Source organism: Procambarus clarkii, chromosome 54 (genome assembly GCF_040958095.1).
Source record: "Procambarus clarkii isolate CNS0578487 chromosome 54, FALCON_Pclarkii_2.0, whole genome shotgun sequence".
Taxonomy (NCBI): Eukaryota; Metazoa; Arthropoda; class Malacostraca; order Decapoda; family Cambaridae; genus Procambarus; species Procambarus clarkii.
Window position 1 is genome coordinate 23490389 of NC_091203.1, and position 22500 is coordinate 23512888.

Here is a 22500-nt window from a genome sequence, read left to right on the forward strand (position 1 = left end):
GAATATAAAAGTTATTTGTGTGTGATGGTGCTGAGTTGGTATGTAAGTTGGGGCTCTTCTCCGGTGGGGCGAGGTTATGGCTCCCAGCGGTGCTGTTGGTGGCTGTGTGTGTGTGTGTGGTGGGTGTGTGTGCACTGATGCACACACGCATGTGTGTGTGTGTGTACTCATACACACATACGTGGGAGGGGAGAGTTTGGGTGTGTACACTCACCTAGTTGTGCTTGCGGAGGTTGAGCTTCGGCTCTTTGATCCCGTTTCTATAACTGTCTATCTACTGGTGTACAAGTTCATGAACCTATTGAGCTCTATCAAATCTACATTTGAAACTGTGAATGGAGTCAGCCTCCCCCACATCACTGCCTAATGCATTTCACTTGCTAACTACTCTTGACACTGAAATTTTTTTTTCTAATGTCTCGTGTGTCTCATTTAGGTGCCCAGTTTCCACCTGTGTCCCCCCTTGTGCGTGTACCACCCGTATTAAATAATCCCTCCTTATCTACCACGTCAATCCCTATGAGAATTTTGTATGTAGTGATCCTATTTCCCCGAACACTTTTGCCTTCCATCGTCGATATTGTGGTGGTTTTAATTTAGACCCACAGAGACCTTCCCTGTCTTTGGTCTCAACACAGAGACAATGAGACAGGCGCTGAGGTAAACTCAGTGTGTGTACTCACCTAGTTGTGCTTGCGGTGCTTGAACTTTGGCTCTTTGGTCAGAGCCAAAGCGTGCGTGCGTGTGCCTCACAGAAGAACCTTGGAGTTATGTCTATCTCTGGATGTTATTGTATATTTTATATTTATGCCTTTATCTTCTCATTATTATGAATTGTCTTTGTAGCATTCTTCATCTCCCCTCCAAAATTTCATTATCTGTAGTTGCTCGGGTTAAAGTCGATATGCCATTTCTCAATTCATATTTCTAGTTCGTCTTCTCGAACACTTTACATTCTTCCTCTGGTCTGACTAGTCTCTAGAGCTTTGTAGTGACGACAAACATTGATACAAAGAGTGGAATAGAGGAGGGGAGGATAGACAGACACCGGCAGGGAGGGAAGCCACATAGATCAACTATATCGAACATTATGTGAATATAAAGTTGTGGAAGGAAGCATTACCCGCCATGAGCCTCTTGGGACCCTTGGTACAGGCGCAGGGAGGGAGGGAGGACATGAACCCACACTACGGGATGGAGGAGAGACAGAGACAAATCAGATTTTCTCGTCAATTGGAGGTAGTGATGATGTGGTTGACTTTCTCACCCCCTACTACACACGACTCGATAATCGTTCCAGAGGCTGCAGTAGAAGGAACTACTTGACGTAAACAAACATATATACATGATGTATACATACATGTATACTCTTGTAAACACAACTACATGTATGCAATGGAAATCGTAAAGTTTTGGTTTGTTGGGCTTAATCTATCAACCTTTGGAGTGGGTGTTAAACCCGTACTCTCCAGTGGCCATAACAGACAGAAAATAATGTATCAAATTCCCTGAACTTAACCTAACCAATGTCCCACTCATAGAAAACGTGGTTTTTGTGAGCTGCTGTGATACACAGTGAGATACATCATACTTCGGCCGTTAGGGATTTTGACGTCAAAATATTTAGATAAGTACGCTGTAGTTTTAAGCCAAGCAGAAAGGTATAGGTTCAGTGTATATACATCGGAACATCCTGTACACCTTTCATTATATGCCACACAGACAGTTCCAGCAGTTGTTGTCTTATATTCAACAACTCTGAACAAAGAGATCCATGTAACAGGCTATGGTGAACGCGCAGTTTACTAGACGGTTCCAGTTGTTTTAAGTGTCTAGTAACACTGACTATAGTGAATCCGTGGTGTACTTACCTGGCATAGGAAACGGGTTGAAAGTTCCAGCGTCCCTGGATCAATTTGAAGTCGAAAGAAACTTATAAATACTTGTTACCACAGCTTTTATGTTATTTTGTTTTTATTTTGGAAAGTAAACCAATATTTGTGTACATGCGATATATTTATTTTTTATTTTCTAAATTCCCATATTTTAAAATATTGTCTTTTACGTTAAGCAATTTTGTTATAGTTAGAAAATATGATCGATCTTTCAACTTTAAAACCGAACCACTTTATTTGATCCAAATTTTGTTATAAAGTTTTCTTGTTTAAAAATATTTCTGGGTTCAGTCCCACATCATACCGTGCTGTTCTTTTGCTTCCACGTCATACTGAACCGTTGTTGTTAAAGATTCGCTACCTGGAACAATGTTCCATGTAGCACGGGCTATGGTGAGCCCGTAACTTGATTGCATACTGAACCGTTTGGTTTTGGTTCCATCTCTTACTGTGCTGTTCGAATTAGTTCCGTCGGACATTATGCTTAGTGTTTCAGCAGTTTTTAAATGAGTTTATTCAAAAAATAATGTTAAGATTAAATCTGGAAAAAGGTTTAGTCAGTTGGTTAATGAATTTTTATATTTAATAAAATCATAATTAAAAGAATCGACAATTTAAAAAAAAACTTATACAGGTGAAGAAAATAATATATTTAAAAGATTCACTTACTTTGTAGGGTGTATTATGCAGTGCATTATGGTTAAACATCTTCAAAATGGGATTAATATTAGTGATGATAAAGCTATTTTAAACTCACAAAAATGCAATTGTGTTTTACTGCCCGAAATGCAGCGTCATAAATTACCAACTCAATTATTCATCAATAAATAACATTGTATATACTTGTCAATGCCTTGCAATCACTTATATACGACCGATCCCATAAGTCCGCCGATTTGTTTTATGGCAAACTTTAAAATTATGGCTGATAAGCGAGACCTTTCTTGGGCGGTGCAAAACAAAGGTTAGTAATTTTAAAAATAAACGTGGGGAGGTTATCTTGAGAGATGATTTCGGGGCTTTAGTGTCCCCGCGGCCCGGTCCTCGACCAGGCCTCCACCCCAGGAAGCAGCCCGTGATAGCTGACTAACACCCAGGTACCTATTTTACTGCTAGGTAACAGGGGCATAGGGTGAAAGAAACTCTGCCCATTGTTTCTCGCCGGCGCCCGGGATCGAACCCGGGACCACAGGATCACAAGTGCAGTGTGCTGTCCGCTCGGCCGACCGGCTCCCTACAACCAACCTCTTAAAGGGACAACCTCTTAAAGGTTTAAGTATATGTCGAAGCCTGAGTCGAGTACTGTGATCAGGTATATAGTATGATTTAGAGCGGGGCCAACGAGCTGCTTCAAGCAACAGCCTCGTGGATGTTGCTTGAAGTATAGAAGATCTCTCAGAACCCAATCAAGGTATACTGAAGTATTATATCATTATCAACACCTACACCACCCCCACTACAGCCCCAACACTACCCCTTACACCACCACCACCCTCCACACAAGTGTCTCTCCACCACCACTGCTCCCCCTACCACCCCCTCAACCCCCCAGGCTATCAATAAGATGGACGAGCCCCGGGGCCCCTCGACAATTACTTTGGTGATGTTGGCTCAACGTTCACAGGCGGTGACACTTGTTATTTCTGGTGATCCTGGGGGAGGGGCTGTGACCTGGTGATCCTGGGGGAGGGGGGCTGTGTCCTGGTGATCCTGGGGGAGGGGCTGTGTCCTGGTGATCCTGAGGGAGAGTGGCTGTGTCCTGGTGATCCTGAGGGAGAGTGGCTGTGTCCTGGTGATCCTGGGGGAGGGGGGCTGTGTCCTGGTGATCCTGGGGGAGGGGCTGTGGCCTGGTGATCCTGGGGGAGGGGCTGTGTCCTGGTGATCCTGGGGGAGGGGCTGTGTCCTGGTGATCCTGGGGGAGGGGCTGTGTCCTGGTGATCCTGGGGGAGAGGGACTGTGTCCTGGGGGAGGGACTGTGTCCTGGTGGAGGGACTGTGTCCTGGAGGAGGGGCTGTGGCCTGGTGATCCTGGGGGAGGGGCTGTGTCCTGGAGGAGGGGCTGTGGCCTGGTGATCCTGGGGGAGGGGCTGTGTCCTGGTGATCCTGGGGGAGGGGCTGTGTCCTGGTGATCCTGGGGGAGGGGCTGTGTCCTGGTGATCCTGGGGGAGGGGCTGTGTCCTGGTGATCCTGGGGGAGGGGCTGTGTCCTGGTGATCGATCCTGGGGAGAGGGGCTGTGTCTGTGTCATTAATTATAATCTTACTCAACGTATCGAACCTTCATGGTTCATTCTCAAGTGATGGGGCTTTACTGGGCGTATTAGGGAGGTCAAATACATAATACAAATAGGTGAGGAGTGCGGCCTAAAGGTGGTGGGGGGGGGGGAGGGAAGAATGGGGCATAAATGGGAGACGAATAAAGCGGAAAAAAGGGGGGGAGAGAGCACATATCATGTGTAGAGGGCGTGGCGCGTTGAGTAGTGTTGTCTATGTTGGCATCTTCGCGTTCCAGTCTTGTTCCTACTCTCATGGTGGGTTATCTTGAGGTTATCTTGAGATGATTTCGGGGCTTTTTAGTGTCCCCGCGGCCCGGTCCTCGACCAGGCCTCCACCCCCAGGAAGCTGCCCGTGACAGCTGACTAACACTCAGGTACCTATTTTACTGCTAGGTAACAGGGGCATAGGGTGAAAGAAACTCTGCCCATTGTTTCTCGCCGGCGCCTGGGATCGAACCCAGGACCACAGGATCACAAGTCCAGCGTGCTGTCCGCTCGGCCGACCGGCTCCCATAAGCCGGTAGGGGTAGAATGAATAGTTCCGTAATTTGGGTATTTATGATGGGGTTGTTGGGCTTTTTATAGCTTCAAGAATTTGTAATTCTTACACACTGAATTTTGTCTACTGTGCAAGTACTTTTATTCAATATATTATTGTTTATTAATGTTTGTTCGTGGTCTCTTAACACGCCAAATAGTGGACGTTTTGGAGAACCCCCTAGGCTCCGGAAGCCTGCCGGCCGAACGGACAGCACGCTGGACTTGTGATCCTGTGGTCCCGGGTTCGATCCCGGGCGCCGGCGAGAAACAATGGGCAGAGTTTCTTTCACCCTATGCCCCTATTACTTAGCAGTAAAATAGGTACCTGGGTGTTAGTCAGCTGTCACAGGCTGCTTCCTGGGGGTGGAGGCCTGGTCGAGGACCGGGCCGCGGGGACACTAAAGCCCCGAAATCATCTCAAGATAACCTCAAGATAAGAAGGCTGTGGACGGAAGGTAAACACGTAGTTTGTCATGATTCACAGCCTGGTTGATCAGGTAGCCTTTGGAGGTGTTTATCAGGATCTTAAGCCTTTAAACTCTCAGCTTGTGAAAGATCAGAAGATAAACCTTCGATCTCATCCTTATCTTCACGATAAATAATAATGTTTGTTTTTGTCCAACTTGTGTATTGTATTTTGTCCAACTTGTGTATTGTATTTTGTCCAGCGTGTGTATTGTATTTTGTCCAACTTGTGTATTGTATTTTGTCCAACTTGTGTATTGTATTTTGTCCAACTTGTGTATTGTATTTTGTCCAACTTGTGTATTGTATTTTTGTCCAACTTGTGTATTGTATTTTTGTCCAGCTTGTGTATTGTATTTTTGTCCAGCGTGTGTATTGTATTTTTGTCCAGTTTGTGTATTGTATTTTGTCCAGCGTGTGTATTGTATTTTTGTCCAGCGTGTGTATTGTATTTTTGTCCGGCTTGTGTATTGTATTTTTGTCCGGCTTGTGTATTGTATTTTTGTCCAGCGTGTGTATTGTATTTTTGTCCAGCTTGTGTATTGTATTTTTGTCCGGCTTGTGTATTGTATTTTTGTCCAGCTTGTGTATTGTATTTTTGTCCGGCTTGTGTATTGTATTTTTGTCCGGCGTGTGTATTGTATTTTTGTCCAGCTTGTGTATTGTATTTTTGTCCAGCTTGTGTATTGTATTTTTGTCCGGCTTGTGTATTGTATTTTTGTCCAGCGTGTGTATTGTATTTTTGTCCAGCTTGTGTATTGTATTTTTGTCCGGCTTGTGTATTGTATTTTTGTCCAGCGTGTGTATTGTATTTTTGTCCAGCTTGTGTATTGTATTTTTGTCCAGCTTGTGTATTGTATTTTTGTCCAGCTTGTGTATTGTATTTTGTCCAACTTATGTATTTGTAATGTTTTGATAACTTTGAGACATCATTGATGGTATTATGGTATATTATAGTGAATTAGTGACATCATTGATGGTATATTTCATTACCTTAGCCCGGCCCGAGGCCAGGCTTGACTTGTGAGAGTTTGGTCCACCAGGCTGTTGCTTGGAGCGGCCCGCAGGCCCACATATACCTGGTTGATGGGGTTCTGGGAGTTCTTCTACTGCCCAAGCCCGGCCCGAGGCCAGGCTTGACTTGTGAGAGTTTGGTCCACCAGGCTGTTGCTTGGAGCGGCCCGCAGGCCCACATATACCTGGTTGATGGGGTTCTGGGAGTTGTTCTACTGCCCAAGCCCGGCCCGAGGCCAGGCTTGACTTGTGAGAGTTTGGTCCACCAGGCTGTTGCTTGGAGCGGCCCGCAGGCCCACATATACCTGGTTGATGGGGTTCTGGGAGTTCGTCTACTCCCCAAGCCCGGCCCGAGGCCAGGCTTGACTTGTGAGAGTTTGGTCCACCAGGCTGTTGCTTGGAGCGGCCCGCAGGCCCACATATACCTGGTTGATGGGGTTCTGGGAGTTCTTCTACTGCCCAAGCCCGGCCCGAGGCCAGGCTTGACTTGTGAGAGTTTGGTCCACCAGGCTGTTGCTTGGAGCGGCCCGCAGGCCCACATATACCTGGTTGATGGGGTTCTGGGAGTTCTTCTACTGCCCAAGCCCGGCCCGAGGCCAGGCTTGACTTGTGAGAGTTTGGTCCACCAGGCTGTTGCTTGGAGCGGCCCGCAGGCCCACATATACCTGGTTGATGGGGTTCTGGGAGTTCTTCTACTGCCCAAGCCCGGCCCGAGGCCAGGCTTGACTTGTGAGAGTTTGGTCCACCAGGCTGTTGCTTGGAGCGGCCCGCAGGCCCACATATACCTGGTTGATGGGGTTCTGGGAGTTCGTCTACTCCCCAAGCCCGGCCCGAGGCCAGGCTTGACTTGTGAGAGTTTGGTCCACCAGGCTGTTGCTTGGAGCGGCCCGCAGGCCCACATATACCTGGTTGATGGGGTTCTGGGAGTTGTTCTACTGCCCAAGCCCGGCCCGAGGCCAGGCTTGACTTGTGAGAGTTTGGTCCACCAGGCTGTTGCTTGGAGCGGCCCGCAGGCCCACATATACCTGGTTGATGGGGTTCTGGGAGTTCTTCTACTGCCCAAGCCCGGCCCGAGGCCAGGCTTGACATGTGAGAGTTTGGTCCACCAGGCTGTTGCTTGGAGCGGCCCGCAGGCCCACATATACCTGGTTGATGGGGTTCTGGGAGTTGTTCTACTGCCCAAGCCCGGCCCGAGGCCAGGCTTGACTTGTGAGAGTTTGGTCCACCAGGCTGTTGCTTGGAGCGGCCCGCAGGCCCACATATACCTGGTTGATGGGGTTCTGGGAGTTCGTCTACTCCCCAAGCCCGGCCCGAGGCCAGGCTTGACTTGTGAGAGTTTGGTCCACCAGGCTGTTGCTTGGAGCGGCCCGCAGGCCCACATATACCTGGTTGATGGGGTTCTGGGAGTTCTTCTACTGCCCAAGCCCGGCCCGAGGCCAGGCTTGACATGTGAGAGTTTGGTCCACCAGGCTGTTGCTTGGAGCGGCCCGCAGGCCCACATATACCTGGTTGATGGGGTTCTGGGAGTTGTTCTACTGCCCAAGCCCGGCCCGAGGCCAGGCTTGACTTGTGAGAGTTTGGTCCACCAGGCTGTTGCTTGGAGCGGCCCGCAGGCCCACATATACCTGGTTGATGGGGTTCTGGGAGTTCGTCTACTCCCCAAGCCCGGCCCGAGGCCAGGCTTGACTTGTGAGAGTTTGGTCCACCAGGCTGTTGCTTGGAGCGGCCCGCAGGCCCACATATACCTGGTTGATGGGGTTCTGGGAGTTCTTCTACTGCCCAAGCCCGGCCCGAGGCCAGGCTTGACTTGTGAGAGTTTGGTCCACCAGGCTGTTGCTTGGAGCGGCCCGCAGGCCCACATATACCTGGTTGATGGGGTTCTGGGAGTTCTTCTACTGCCCAAGCCCGGCCCGAGGCCAGGCTTGACTTGTGAGAGTTTGGTCCACCAGGCTGTTGCTTGGAGCGGCCCGCAGGCCCACATATACCTGGTTGATGGGGTTCTGGGAGTTCTTCTACTGCCCAAGCCCGGCCCGAGGCCAGGCTTGACTTGTGAGAGTTTGGTCCACCAGGCTGTTGCTTGGAGCGGCCCGCAGGCCCACATATACCTGGTTGATGGGGTTCTGGGAGTTCGTCTACTCCCCAAGCCCGGCCCGAGGCCAGGCTTGACTTGTGAGAGTTTGGTCCACCAGGCTGTTGCTTGGAGCGGCCCGCAGGCCCACATATACCTGGTTGATGGGGTTCTGGGAGTTGTTCTACTGCCCAAGCCCGGCCCGAGGCCAGGCTTGACTTGTGAGAGTTTGGTCCACCAGGCTGTTGCTTGGAGCGGCCCGCAGGCCCACATATACCTGGTTGATGGGGTTCTGGGAGTTCGTCTACTCCCCAAGCCCGGCCCGAGGCCAGGCTTGACTTGTGAGAGTTTGGTCCACCAGGCTGTTGCTTGGAGCGGCCCGCAGGCCCACATATACCTGGTTGATGGGGTTCTGGGAGTTCTTCTACTGCCCAAGCCCGGCCCGAGGCCAGGCTTGACTTGTGAGAGTTTGGTCCACCAGGCTGTTGCTTGGAGCGGCCCGCAGGCCCACATATACCTGGTTGATGGGGTTCTGGGAGTTCTTCTACTGCCCAAGCCCGGCCCGAGGCCAGGCTTGACTTGTGAGAGTTTGGTCCACCAGGCTGTTGCTTGGAGCGGCCCGCAGGCCCACATATACCTGGTTGATGGGGTTCTGGGAGTTCTTCTACTGCCCAAGCCCGGCCCGAGGCCAGGCTTGACTTGTGAGAGTTTGGTCCACCAGGCTGTTGCTTGGAGCGGCCCGCAGGCCCACATATACCTGGTTGATGGGGTTCTGGGAGTTCGTCTACTCCCCAAGCCCGGCCCGAGGCCAGGCTTGACTTGTGAGAGTTTGGTCCACCAGGCTGTTGCTTGGAGCGGCCCGCAGGCCCACATATACCTGGTTGATGGGGTTCTGGGAGTTGTTCTACTGCCCAAGCCCGGCCCGAGGCCAGGCTTGACTTGTGAGAGTTTGGTCCACCAGGCTGTTGCTTGGAGCGGCCCGCAGGCCCACATATACCTGGTTGATGGGGTTCTGGGAGTTCTTCTACTGCCCAAGCCCGGCCCGAGGCCAGGCTTGACGTGTGAGAGTTTGGTCCACCAGGCTGTTGCTTGGAGCGGCCCGCAGGCCCACATATACCTGGTTGATGGGGTTCTGGGAGTTCTTCTACTGCCCAAGCCCGGCCCGAGGCCAGGCTTGACTTGTGAGAGTTTGGTCCACCAGGCTGTTGCTTGGAGCGGCCCGCAGGCCCACATATACCTGGTTGATGGGGTTCTGGGAGTTCTTCTACTGCCCAAGCCCGGCCCGAGGCCAGGCTTGACTTGTGAGAGTTTGGTCCACCAGGCTGTTGCTTGGAGCGGCCCGCAGGCCCACATATACCTGGTTGATGGGGTTCTGGGAGTTCTTCTACTGCCCAAGCCCGGCCCGAGGCCAGGCTTGACTTGTGAGAGTTTGGTCCACCAGGCTGTTGCTTGGAGCGGCCCGCAGGCCCACATATACCTGGTTGATGGGGTTCTGGGAGTTCTTCTACTGCCCAAGCCCGGCCCGAGGCCAGGCTTGACTTGTGAGAGTTTGGTCCACCAGGCTGTTGCTTGGAGCGGCCCGCAGGCCCACATATACCTGGTTGATGGGGTTCTGGGAGTTCTTCTACTGCCCAAGCCCGGCCCGAGGCCAGGCTTGACTTGTGAGAGTTTGGTCCACCAGGCTGTTGTTTGGAGCGGCCCGCAGGCCCACATATACCTGGTTGATGGGGTTCTGGGAGTTCTTCTACTGCCCAAGCCCGGCCCGAGGCCAGGCTTGACGTGTGAGAGTTTGGTCCAACAGGCTGTTGCTTGGAGCGGCCCGCAGGCCCACATATACCTGGTTGATGGGGTTCTGGGAGTTCTTCTACTGCCCAAGCCCGGCCCGAGGCCAGGCTTGACTTGTGAGAGTTTGGTCCACCAGGCTGTTGCTTGGAGCGGCCCGCAGGCCCACATATACCTGGTTGATGGGGTTCTGGGAGTTCTTCTACTGCCCAAGCCCGGCCCGAGGCCAGGCTTGACTTGTGAGAGTTTGGTCCACCAGGCTGTTGCTTGGAGCGGCCCGCAGGCCCACATACCCACCACAGCCCGGTTGGTCCGGCACTCCTTGGAGGAAACAATCTAGTTTCTTCTTGAAGATGTCCACGGTTGTTCCGGCAATATTTCTTATGCTCGCTGGGAGGACGTTGAACAACCTTGTTAACATTGTTTCATCACTTATGGTATTTGATAATGACAGTGACATCATTTGTGATATATTATAGTGATAGTGACATCATTTTTGTTTTTTTATAGTGACAGTGACATCATTCATGGTGTATTATGGTGACAGTGACATCATTCATGGTGTATTATGGTGACAGTGACATCATTCATGGTGTATTATGGTGACGGTGACATCATTCATGGTGTATTATGGTGACAGTGACATCATTCATGGTGCATTAGGGTGACAGTGACATCATTCATGGTGTATTATGGTGACAGTGACATCATTCATGGTGTATATGGTGACAGTGACATCATTCATGGTGTATTATGGTGGCAGTGACATCATTCATGGTGTATTATGATGACAGTGACATCATTCATGGTGTATTATGATGACAGTGACATCATTCATGGTGTATTATGATGACTTAGTAACATCATAGATATGACAATACAATACAACTGTTATACATCATTCTGAAACCAGTTAAGTTACGCTTTTACACTGATGGTGGTGGCAGGGGTGGTGGTGGCAAGGGTGGTGGTAGCAGGGGTGGTGGTGTGGTGGTGGTAGCAGGGGTGGTGGTGTGGTGGTGGTGGTGGCAGGGGTGGTGGTGTGGTGGTGGTGGTGGCAGGGGTGGTGGTGTGGTGGTGGTGGTGGCAGGGGTGGTGGTGTGGTGGTGGTAGCAGGGGTGGTGGTGTGGTGGTGGTGGTGGCAGGGGTGGTGGTGTGGTGGTGGTGGTGGCAGGGGTGGTGGTGCTTCGGACTTCGTAAAGACATTCGATAACTGTGACCATAGAGTGATAGCACACAAAATGAGGCCAATGGGAAAAACTGGTAAAGTAGGACGCTGGATACTCAGTTTTCTGTCGAACAGAACACAAAGTGTAACAGTCAATCATATAAAATCGAGTCCAAGCACAGTTAAAAGCTCTGTACCTCAAGGTACAGTCCTTGCACCACTGCTGTTCCTTATTCTCATATCAGATATAGACAAAAATACAAGTCACAGCTTCGTGTCATCCTTTGCAGATGATTAAAAAATCAGCATGAAAATTACCTCTGCTGAAGACGTTAAAAAATTACAAGCAGATTTTAATAAGTTTTCGACTGGGCAGCAGAAAAAAACATGATGTTTAACAGTGATAAATTCCAGGTACTCAGGTACGGTAAAAATGAGAACCTTAAACTTAATAGAGGGTAAAAAACACAATCAAATCTGCCCATAGTAGGAAAACAGCATGTAAAGTATTTGGGAATAATAATGTCTGATGACCTAACGTTTAGGGAGCATAACCAAGCAAATATCGCGTCAGCCAGAAAAATGATAGGATGGATTACGAGAACTTTCAAATCCAGGGATCCCATCACAATGGTTGTACTCTTCAAGTCACTTGTGTTGTCCCGTCTTGAGTACTACTCAGTACTCACTTCCTCCTTCAGAGCAGGAGGGGTTGCTGAAATAGAGGGAATACAGAGAACATATACGGCACGCATAGACGCGATAAAGCACCTAAATTATTGGGATCGTCTCAAAGCCCTCCAAATGTACTCACTAGAAAGGAGACGAGAGAGATACCAAATAATATACAAATGGAAAATACTGGAGGGCCAGGTCCCAAATCTACACAGTAAAATAACAACGTACTGGAGTGAACGATATTGAAGAAAATGCAGAATAGAACCAGTGAAGAGCAGAGGTGCCATAGGAACAATCAGAGAACACTGTATAAACATCAGAGGTCCAGTGAAGAGCAGAGGTGCCATAGGCACAATCAGAGAACACTGTATAAACATCAGAGGTCCAGTGAAGAGCAGAGGTGCCATAGGCTCAATCAGAGAACACTGTATAAACTTCAGAGGTCCAGTGAAGAGCAGAGGTGCCATAGGCACAATCAGAGAACACTGTATAAACATCAGAGGTCCGCGGTTGTTCAACATCCTCCCAGCGAGCATAAGAAATATTGCCGGAACAACCGTGGACATCTTCAAGAGGAAACTAGATAGTTTCCTCCAAGGAGTGCCGGACCAACCAGGCTGTGGTGGGTATGTGGGCCTGCGGGCCGCTCCAAGCAACAGCCTGGTGGACCAAACTCTCACAAGCCCTGGCCTCAGGCCGGGCTTGGGGAGTAGAAGAAGACCCAGAACCCCACTAAGCAGGTCTCAAGTAAGTGGTGGTGGCAGGGCCGCGGGAGAGGTGGTAGTGGTGGTAGTGGTGGTGGTGGTAGGGCCGCGGGAGTGGTGGTAGTGGTGGTGGTGGTGGTGGTAGGGCCGCGGGAGTGGTGGTGGTCAGTGTGGGTCATGGATGAGCAAGACAACAAGTAACGGTGGTTTAGGACAAGCTGTCCGCTTGTTACGCGAGTGTTAATGGCCATTGCGGTGACGTAATAGCCTTGTTTGTGTCGACCAGTGTCCCTAAAATGGGGGGTCTGGCAGGTCTACCAGCATGGTGGTCACGGTCTGGCCTATTTGTCAAGCAGGCTGTGACCACTGTCCTGGCTGCAGGTTAGTGCGGTGGTCGGTCAAGCCGGTCTCACCCACTCAGGAGGCTGACACCAAACCCAGCCCCAAGTTTATTACTTAATTTGTCGTGGTGGTGGTAGTGCTGGTAGTAGTAGTAGTGGTAGTGCTGGTAGTAGTAGTGGTGGTGGTGCTGGTAGTAGCAGTAGTAGTAGTGGTAGTGGTGGTAGCGGGAAATAATTGATGGTTCTGCTGTTATCGCTGACATTTAGACAGGAGAGGCGTTGCGCAGTTTAGCCGTTTTTTGACAAACGGCTAAATCAACGGATTTTTATCAACACCGAGACGCTGGAATCGACTCTTTTCCTTTAGAATAATTGTGTGTAGTCTTGAGGAGTTCAGAGACCCAGGTTCGATCCCATTCTACGGCTCCAATATTAGTATACAGAATGGAATGTCTGATATCCGTGTGTATGTTGGAGTTGAGCTTCAGTTGTTGGGTTCTGCCTAGTTATCCTCAATCGACGAGTGGTAAAGTGGATGATTGTTCTGATGTAAATATCTTTGTTGGGTTGAGTCTTAGCTCTAGGGCTCCGGCTTATCAACTGACACCAGACACTCGAGTTTAATCTTACCAAATCCTGTTCTGAAGCTGTTCAAGAATAGCTTGTCTTCTCTCTTAACTTACTGTGTATTCTTAAGAACTCTTTCCTCGCATAACTTTCGACTCATCTACGCCATTTGTTCTCAACATGTTCTCCTGTTCTGCCATCCTTCTGTACTCACCTAATTGTGCTTACGGGGGTTGAGCTTTGGCTCTTTGGTAGGGTATGAACATGTTCTGTATGAACATGGTCTTGTTATACTATTCCTTGTAGTGTTCAGGTTCTTGTTCTACCAGTCCTCATAGTGAACATGTTCTTGTTCTGCCATTCCTCTTATTGAACAAGTACATGTTCTACAATTGCTCGCAGAGAACACGTTCTCATGTTCTATCACTGATCGCAGTGAACATGATTTATGTGTACAGTAGGGTCATTCCTCCGTAGATCTTATATATAGTGATCACGTCTCCTGTTAAAGCGAGGTTAGGTCTGGTTCCTTCACTACCTGCTTCATAGCTCCAGCCCGTCCTCCCCCTCAGTGTCCCCCACCGTCCATTAACTGTGGTACTAACGTGCCCTAACCTAACCAACCAGAAGACCCACAAACAGAAAACGGGACATCGCATCAATTTCGCTACCAATTTTGTGCATGTTACTTTTATTTGGCCTTACGTAATACGTCAAAATACGATGTCTTATTAAGAGAATTGAGTTGAATAGCTTAGTCCTTTCAGCTTCAACACAAAAGACGGGGATCACCATAGCCCGTGCTACTTGGAACTTCTTGTTCCAGGTAGCGAATCTTTAACAACCACAACAATCCACACACAAGCATTGTTCCACAACTGTTCTGGATATCAGTGTTCTTTCCACGCTGGCGCTGCACACACAAGACTGCGTCTTACGTATGTTTGAGTAGAAGCCTCAGAGGTACTCCTCAGAGCCCTCAGAGGAGTAGAGCCTGTAGCGTACTGTATTTACTCAGAGGAGTAGAGCCTCAGAGGTGCTGGAGGTGGGGTCCCTCGATTGTTTCAAGCGCGGGTTGGACATGTATATGAGTGGGATTGGGTGGTTATAAATAGGAGCTGCCTCGTATGGGCCAATAGGCCTTCTGCAGTTGCCTTTGTTCTTATGTTCTTATGTAAAGTATTCCTTACTGTATAGGGATTTAAGGACCATTGTCCTCGCGTTCGGTCTCTGTCCAAGCCTTGTGATGTACAGTTTGGTCAACCAGGCTGTTACTTGCCACTGCGCATTGTCTGACTCAAGTCACAGCCCAGTTGATCAGAGACCTTGATTATCTTGAGATGATTTCGGGGCTTTAGTGTCCCCGCGGCCCGGTCCTCGACCAGGCCTTCACCCCCAGGAAGCAGCCCGTGACGGCTGACTAACTCCCAGGTACCTATTTACTGCTAGGTAACAGGGGCAGTCAGGGTGAAAGAAAATTTGCCCATTTGTTTCTGCCTCGTGCGGGAATCGAACCCGCGCCACAGAATTACGAGACCTGCGCGCTATCCACCAGGCTACGAGGCCCCTAGACCTGTTGAAGGTGTTTGTTAAATTCTCTCTTGACCACCGAGAGATGTTGGCATTTATAATAATCATTAATTGATTTAATAATTCTAAAAAAAATAATTGTCAGACTTAATATTTTTCAGTATACTAATAATTGTTAAAATGTACATAATTGTCAATATATTAGTAATTGTTAAAATATATTAATAATTTTCAAAATGTTAATAAGTCAAAATACCGAGAAATATTCAATATCCCAGAACACCTTAAAACCTCGAAGCCTTAAAACTTTGCGATATTTTTCCGAATACTGAATTTTGTGGCGATCAGATCTCTTGATAAGACACGGGAGACGTCTCCCGTCACGCAGGGTACAGTTGCACCTCCACAGATCTCCAGTATCAGCTCTTGATACTGGTGATGGCTCAAAAGGGCCACCACTTACGGGCTATTCATGCCCGTGCCACCTTTTGGGTGGCTTAATCTTCATCAATCAATCTTGATAAGAAGATCTACGGCTCGTCACTTGGTTAATCTCGTGTAAGATCACTTGACATCTTAAGATGATGAATGTGCTGGGACGCGTATACAGCATTTACGATGTGCGTATGGTTCAAGTATGTTTAATGAGACAAGAAAGAAATACATCTCAGAGGGATAGAGTAACTTAGGCTATTTCTACCCCTCTATGTGTATGATATTTGGACGTAAATATGGTGTTTGGGACATGCGTACTGTATTTACGATGTGCGTACGGTATTTTGTACGTGAATACCATATGCACTTGAGACTTGCATACGGTATTCACGACGGGTGTACAATATTTGGATCGTGTGTACGATATATGAAAAAAATTATTTAAATTAAAATTTTTATATAAACTTGTTAATTCTAGAAAACATTGGAAAAAAATGTATATGGCGGTATGAACAATATTAGATAATTGAAGGATTAATGATTGTATGCTGATAAGACAGTTACTTAACACACATATATGTGACATAGAAAATTGTGTTTCTGTTGGTTGCGATTCGAGTATATGCAAAGGTTAAATGTTTTCTAAATCGCATGAGTTATCGCATGAATCGTGAGTTATCGCATGAATCGTGAGTTATCGCATGAATCGCGAGTTATCGCATGAATCGCGAGTTATCGCATGAATCGTGAGTTATCGCATGAATCGCGAGTTATCGCATGAATCGTGAGTTATCGCATGAATCGTGAGTTATCGCATGAATCGTGAGATATCGCATGAATCGTGAGTTATCGCGTGAATCGTGAGTTATCACATGAATCGTGAGTTAGCGCATGAATCGTGAGATATCGCATGAATCGTGAGTTATCGCGTGAATCGTGAGTTATCACATGAATCGTGAGTTATCGCATGAATCGTGAGTTATCGCATGAATCGTGAGTTATCGCATGAATCGTGAGTTATCGCGTGAATCGTGAGTTATCGCGTGAATCGTGAGTTATCACATGAATCGTGAGTTATCGCATGAATCGTGAGTTATCGCATGAATCGTGAGTTATCGCATGAATCGTGAGTTAGCGCATGAATCGTGAGTTATCGCATGAATCGTGAGTTATCGCATGAATCGTGAGTTAGCGCATGAATCGTGAGTTATCGCGTGAATCGTGAGTTATCACATGAATCGTGAGTTATCGCATGAATCGTGAGTTATCGCATGAATCGTGAGTTATCGCATGAATCGTGAGTTATCGCATGAATCGTGAGATATCGCATGAATCGTGAGTTATCGCATGAATCGTGAGATATCGTATGAATCGTGAGTTATCACATGAATCGTGAGTTATCACATGAATCGTGAGTTATCGCATGAATCGTGAGTTATCACATGAATCGTGAGTTATCGCATGAATCGTGAGTTATCGCATGAATCGTGAGTTATCGCATGAATCGTGAGTTATCACATGAATCGTGAGATATCGTATGAATCGTGAGTTATCGCATGAATCGTGAGATATCGCATGAATCGTGAGATATCGCATGAATCGTGAGTTATCGCATGAATCGTGAGATATCGCATGAATCGTGAGTTATCGCATGAATCGTGAGTTATCACATGAATCGTGAGTTATCGCATGAATCGTGAGTTATCACATGAATCGTGAGTTATCGCATGAATCGTGAGTTATCGTATGAATCGTGAGTTATCGTATGAATCGTGAGTTATCGCATGAATCGTGAGTTATCGTATGAATCGTGAGTTATCACATGAATCGTGAGTTATCACATTCTTGAGCTGATCAACAAAGATTAAGTTTCATTAAAAACCTTTTATAAATTGAGAACCATTAAGCCCAAACTATTTACACAATATTTTTGTTATAGAAATACCGAAAGAAACGTGAAAATGTTTTAACTTAACAAGTTAGAAAATATTTAAACTTTGCATAAACTCGAATCGCAACTTAAGACGCGCAATTTTCAATTCGTCGCATATATGTGTGTTGAGTAACGGTCTTATCAGAATGTAATCATTAATCTTTCAATTATCTCATATTATTCATACCTCCATATATATTTTTTAATTGTTTAAAATTGACACGTTTATCTAACAATTTTGATTTTAATAAATAAAATTGCACTACGAGATCGTAGGTTTTCAGTATATATATAATCTTATATATACGGGTTGGAACCAGTTATATAATATAAAATTATTTTTAAAATTAATTACATTTTATTTAAGTACATATTATTACCATTCTTATTTAAAATTTGCTTAAAATGACAATTATTACTTATAATTGTTTAGAATTGTGTTACCACGTAAATATCTAATCTTGTCTTAAAGGCTCAGATTGAGGATTCAGCTTTGCGATTGCTCGCTCGCTGCTCCTGCTCCTGCCGTCAAATCTGCGATAGTTTCCGTTACCTGCGCGATGTCTACCGTAGAGCTAGTGTCGTAGCCATCGCGATATTTATCACGGAGCTGCTATCGTCGCCGGCGCGATGCCTACTCAACTGCGTATTTTTTTTGTCATGGGGGCTATTGACGTGGCTTGTACGATACCTCCCGTAGCGCTGCTATCGTAGGAGGACTATATTTTCCATAGTGTGATTAACGTTACCTGCGCAATTTTCAATTCGTCTCATATATGTCTGTTGAGTAACGGTCTTATCAGAATGTAATCATTAATCCTTCAATTATCTCATATTATTCATACCGCCATATATATTTTTCAATTGTTTAAAATTGACACGTTTATCTAACAATTTTGATTTTAATAAATAAAATTGAGTGACGAGATCGTAGATTTTCAGTATATATATATACATAAGTATACGGTATATATACATATCTACCGTAGCACTATGATTGTCGCCTGCGTTATCTACTCGTTTGGTTACCATTCGATGATTTCCGAGGATCTACGCTGACGCCCGGGCCTCTCGGGTCTCCCCCGCGGCTTGGTCTCTAACTAGGTCTCCTGGTTAGTGGTCTGGTCAATCAGGCTGTTCGACAAGACTGTTCCCAGCCTGGTTAAACATGTATACTTAGGACGAACTTCTTAAGTTTCCGTTTAAACACCGTGAGAGGTTGACCAGTTATGCCTCTTATGTGCATAGGGGGGGGGGGGCTCGTAGCCTGGTGGATAGCGCGCAGGACTCGTAATTCTGTGGCGCGGGTTCGATTCCCGTACGAGGCAGAAACAAATGGGCAAAGTTTCTTTCACCCTGAATGCCCCTGTTACCTAGCAGTAAATAGGTACCTGGGAGTTAGTCAGCTGTCACGGGCTGCTTCCTGGGGGTGGAGTCCTGGTCGAAGACCGGGCCGCGGGGACACTAAAGCCCCGAAATCATCTCAAGATAACCTCAAGCTAACCTCAAGGGAGAATGTTGATGGGGTTCTCTCTCAGCGTACCTACTGCACCTCTGCTTTTCAACGGGGGTATTTTGCACATCCTGCCATGCCTTCTGGTCTCATGTGGTGTTATTTCCGTGTACAGATTTAAAACCAGTCTCTTCCAATATTTTCCAAGTGTAAATTATTATGTATCTCTCCTGTCTTCATTTTAGGTAATACAGATTTAACGTATTTAAGCGGTCCCGATAATTTAGAGGTTATTTAGGTGGATTCGGGCAGTAAAATGGCGGGTTGAGTGTACGAAAATTACTCACCAAAGGATTAAATGGAGAAATAGAGAAATGTATTTACATTTAGGACCAAGGAAGGAGTGCCGGACCAACCGGGTTGTGGTGGATATGGAGCCCTGCGGGCCGCTCCAAGCAACAGCCTGGTGGACCAAACTCTCACAAGTCAAGCCTGGCCTCGGGCCGGGCTTGGGGAGTAGAACTCCCAGAACCCCATCAAGCAGGTATATGTGGGCCTGCGGGCCGCTCCAAGCAACAGCCTGGTGGACCAAACTCTCACACGTCAAGCCTGGCCTCGGGCCGGGCTTGGGGAGTAGAAGAACTCCCAGAACCCCATCAACCAGGTATATGTGGGCCTGCGGGCCGCTCCAAGCAACAGCCTGGTGGACCAAACTCTCACAAGTCAAGCCTGGCCTCGGGCCGGGCTTGGGCAGTAGAAGAACTCCCAGAACCCCATCAACCAGGTATGTTAGGAGGCCGATTGTATCTGTTAGGAGGCCGATTGTATTAGTCAGGAGGCTGATTGTATCTGTTAGGAGGCCGATTGTATCAGTCAGGAGGCCGATTGTATCTGTTAGGAGGCCGATTGTATCTGTTAGGAGGCCGATTGTATCAGTCAGGAGGCCGATTGTATCAGTCAGGAGGCCGATTGTATCAGTCAGGAGGCCGATTGTATCAGTCAGGAGGCCGATTGTATCAGTCAGGAGGCTGATTGTATCCAGGAGTAGGTCATGAAAGATTTATGCGTGTCCTTGACGTTGTCATGTATAAATAAGGTCACTCTGCAGTGTTCTGATTGGGAGATAATCCTGGTGGGTTCCTTACGGGTCTGACTCACTCAGTGGCGCCCCGGACGGCCTGTGGGCGGTTACTGGGCGGGGGGCGGCTGTGGGCGGGGCCCTCTCTCTCAGGCTGGTGGGCGGGGCCCTCTCTCTCAGGCTGTGGGCGGGGCCCCCTCTCTCTCAGGCTGGTGGGCGGGGGGCGGCTGTGGGCGGGGCCCTCTCTCTCTCAGGCGGGGGGGGCGGCTGTGGGCGGGGCCCTCTCTCTCTCAGGCGGGGGGGGGCGGCTGTGGGCGGGGCCCTCTCTCTCTCAGGCTGGTGGGCGGGGGGGCGGCTGTGGGCGGGGCCCTCTCTCTCAGGCTGGTGGGCGGGGGGGGGGCGGCTGTGGGCGGGGCCCTCTCTCTCTGGCTGGTGGGCGGGGGGGGCGGCTGTGGGCGGGGCCCTCTCTCTCTCAGGCTGGTGGGCGGGGGGGCGGCTGTGGGCGGGGCCCTCTCTCTCAGGCGGGGGGGCGGCTGTGGGCGGGGCCCTCTCTCTCAGGCGGGGGGGCGGCTGTGGGCGGGGCCCTCTCTCTCTCAGGCTGGTGGGCGGGGGGCGGCTGTGGGCGGGGTCTCTTTCAGGCTGGTGGGAGGGAGGAGGCTGTGGGCGGGGCCCTCTCTCTCTGGCTGGTGGGCGGGGGGGGCGGCTGTGGGCGGGGCCCTCTCTCTCTGGCTTGTGGGCGAGGGGCGACCTTGGGCGGGGCAGCAGGAGAGGGGATTGACTGGGGATGAGGGTAGTGGGCGTGGGTAGAGAGGGATGGGAGTAGTGCCTGGACTGTACCTGGATTGTTCTGGCGAGTGTGGCGTGAAGGGCGGGGGTGGGGGCGGGTACGGGAGAGAGGCGTCACGGAGCTGCTTCTAGCGTTCAGGGATGACTAGAGAATATGTCGTGTGGCAGCGACCAAGGCCGGACTTGTCCTCCATGGACCAGCTGCTACACCTAGTCAGCCCAGGCCGGAGTTACTCCACGCCTGAAGAAAATTCGAGAGTTCTTCTACTCCCCGAGCCCGGCCTGAGGCCTGGCTCGACTTGTCATAACTTGGTCCAACAGGCTGTTGTTGCTTGGAGCGGCCCGTAGGCTTACATATCCACCACAGCCTGGTTGGTCCGGCACTTCTTGCAAGAACTTATCTAAGTGTCTCTTGAAGACGTCCACTTTTGTTCCAGCAATATTTCTAATGCTTGCTGGGAGGGTGTTGAACAGCTGTGGACCTCTGAAGTTCAGTGTTCTCTGATTGTGCCTATGGCACCTCTACTCCTTACTGGACCTCTGATGTTCAGACAGTGTTCTCTGATTGTGCCTATGGCACCTCTACTCCTCACTGGACCTCTGATGTTCAGACAGTGTTTTCTGATTGTGTCTATGGCACCTCTACTCTTCACTGGACCTCTGATGTTTATACAGTATTCTCTGATTGTGCCTATGGCACCTCTACTCCTCACTGGACCTCTGGTGTTCAGACAGTGTTTTCTGATTGTGTCTATGGCACCTCTACTCTTCACTGGACCTCTGATGTTTATACAGTATTCTCTGATTGTGCCTATGGCACCTCTACTCCTCACTGGACCTCTGGTGTTTATACAGTGTTCTCTGATTGTGCCTATGGCACCTCTACTCCTCACTGATTCTGTCCTGCATTTCCTTCCGTACCTTTCGCTCCAGTATATTTTTATTTCCTATACAAATTTGGGACCTAGCAGTTGTTTGACGACGTCATCTCGTCTCAAGACGCTGCCTCTCACGTCTAGACAAATTGCATTTCCTTCGAATTTTCTGCAACGACTGGAAGTTGGTGGCGGCCATGTTGTTTCCACACAACAGTAGGAAGCAACGCACTAATTACAGTATCTTCTGGCCAGGAAACATTTGCTGGTGTGCTCTGTGAGGTGTTTTGTGTATTGTGGTGTGTGTGTGTCTGGCGTGAGACCCGGGACGTGCAGGACGGCTGTTTCTTGGTTGATTCTTGAGTCTATAATAACCTCGTTCGAGGTTGTTAGGTCAAACTTTGTTGTGTGAGATGTTTGTAAGGCCCCGGGGCGTGACATTCCTTGTATTCACCTAGTTGTGCTTGTGGGGGTTGAGCTTTGGCTCTTCGGTCCCGCCTCTTAACCAGTGTGTGTTGTGGGGTGTTCCTGCAGTGTAGTCTACTTTGGGGGTTACCCCCGGCGGTGCCCGGGACACGGTCTGCTCCCCCCTTACCCCACTCTCCTACCTCTCTTCCTCCCCCTCTCTCCCTACCCTCCCTCCTCTTCTCTCCAACCATGAACAGACATTTCCATTTATATACATAGAAGAGGTACCCGGCTGCTCCCGGGGCTCTTCCCTCTCATCTCAAACTTTGTTCCTCCCCCCCCCCCGTTACCACCCCCCTCTCTTACCCATCCCCATGGTCCTCTCCTTCCCTCATAAAATTCCACTATGAAACTTGCATGGGGGAGGAGGGTAATCTGGACTCTACCTGAAGAGGGTTCTAGGGTCCTGCTCCCCAAGCCCGCCTAAGGCCAGGCTTGACTTTATAA

General features: G+C 48.8%; 1 protein-coding gene across 1 annotated transcript in view; it reads left to right on the plus strand.

Annotated features, from left to right (window-relative positions):
- LOC138352645 (homeobox protein CDX-1-like) overlaps nt 1-22500 on the plus strand; it is an 81820-nt gene that overhangs the window by 15034 nt on the left and 44286 nt on the right. The window lies entirely within an intron of this gene.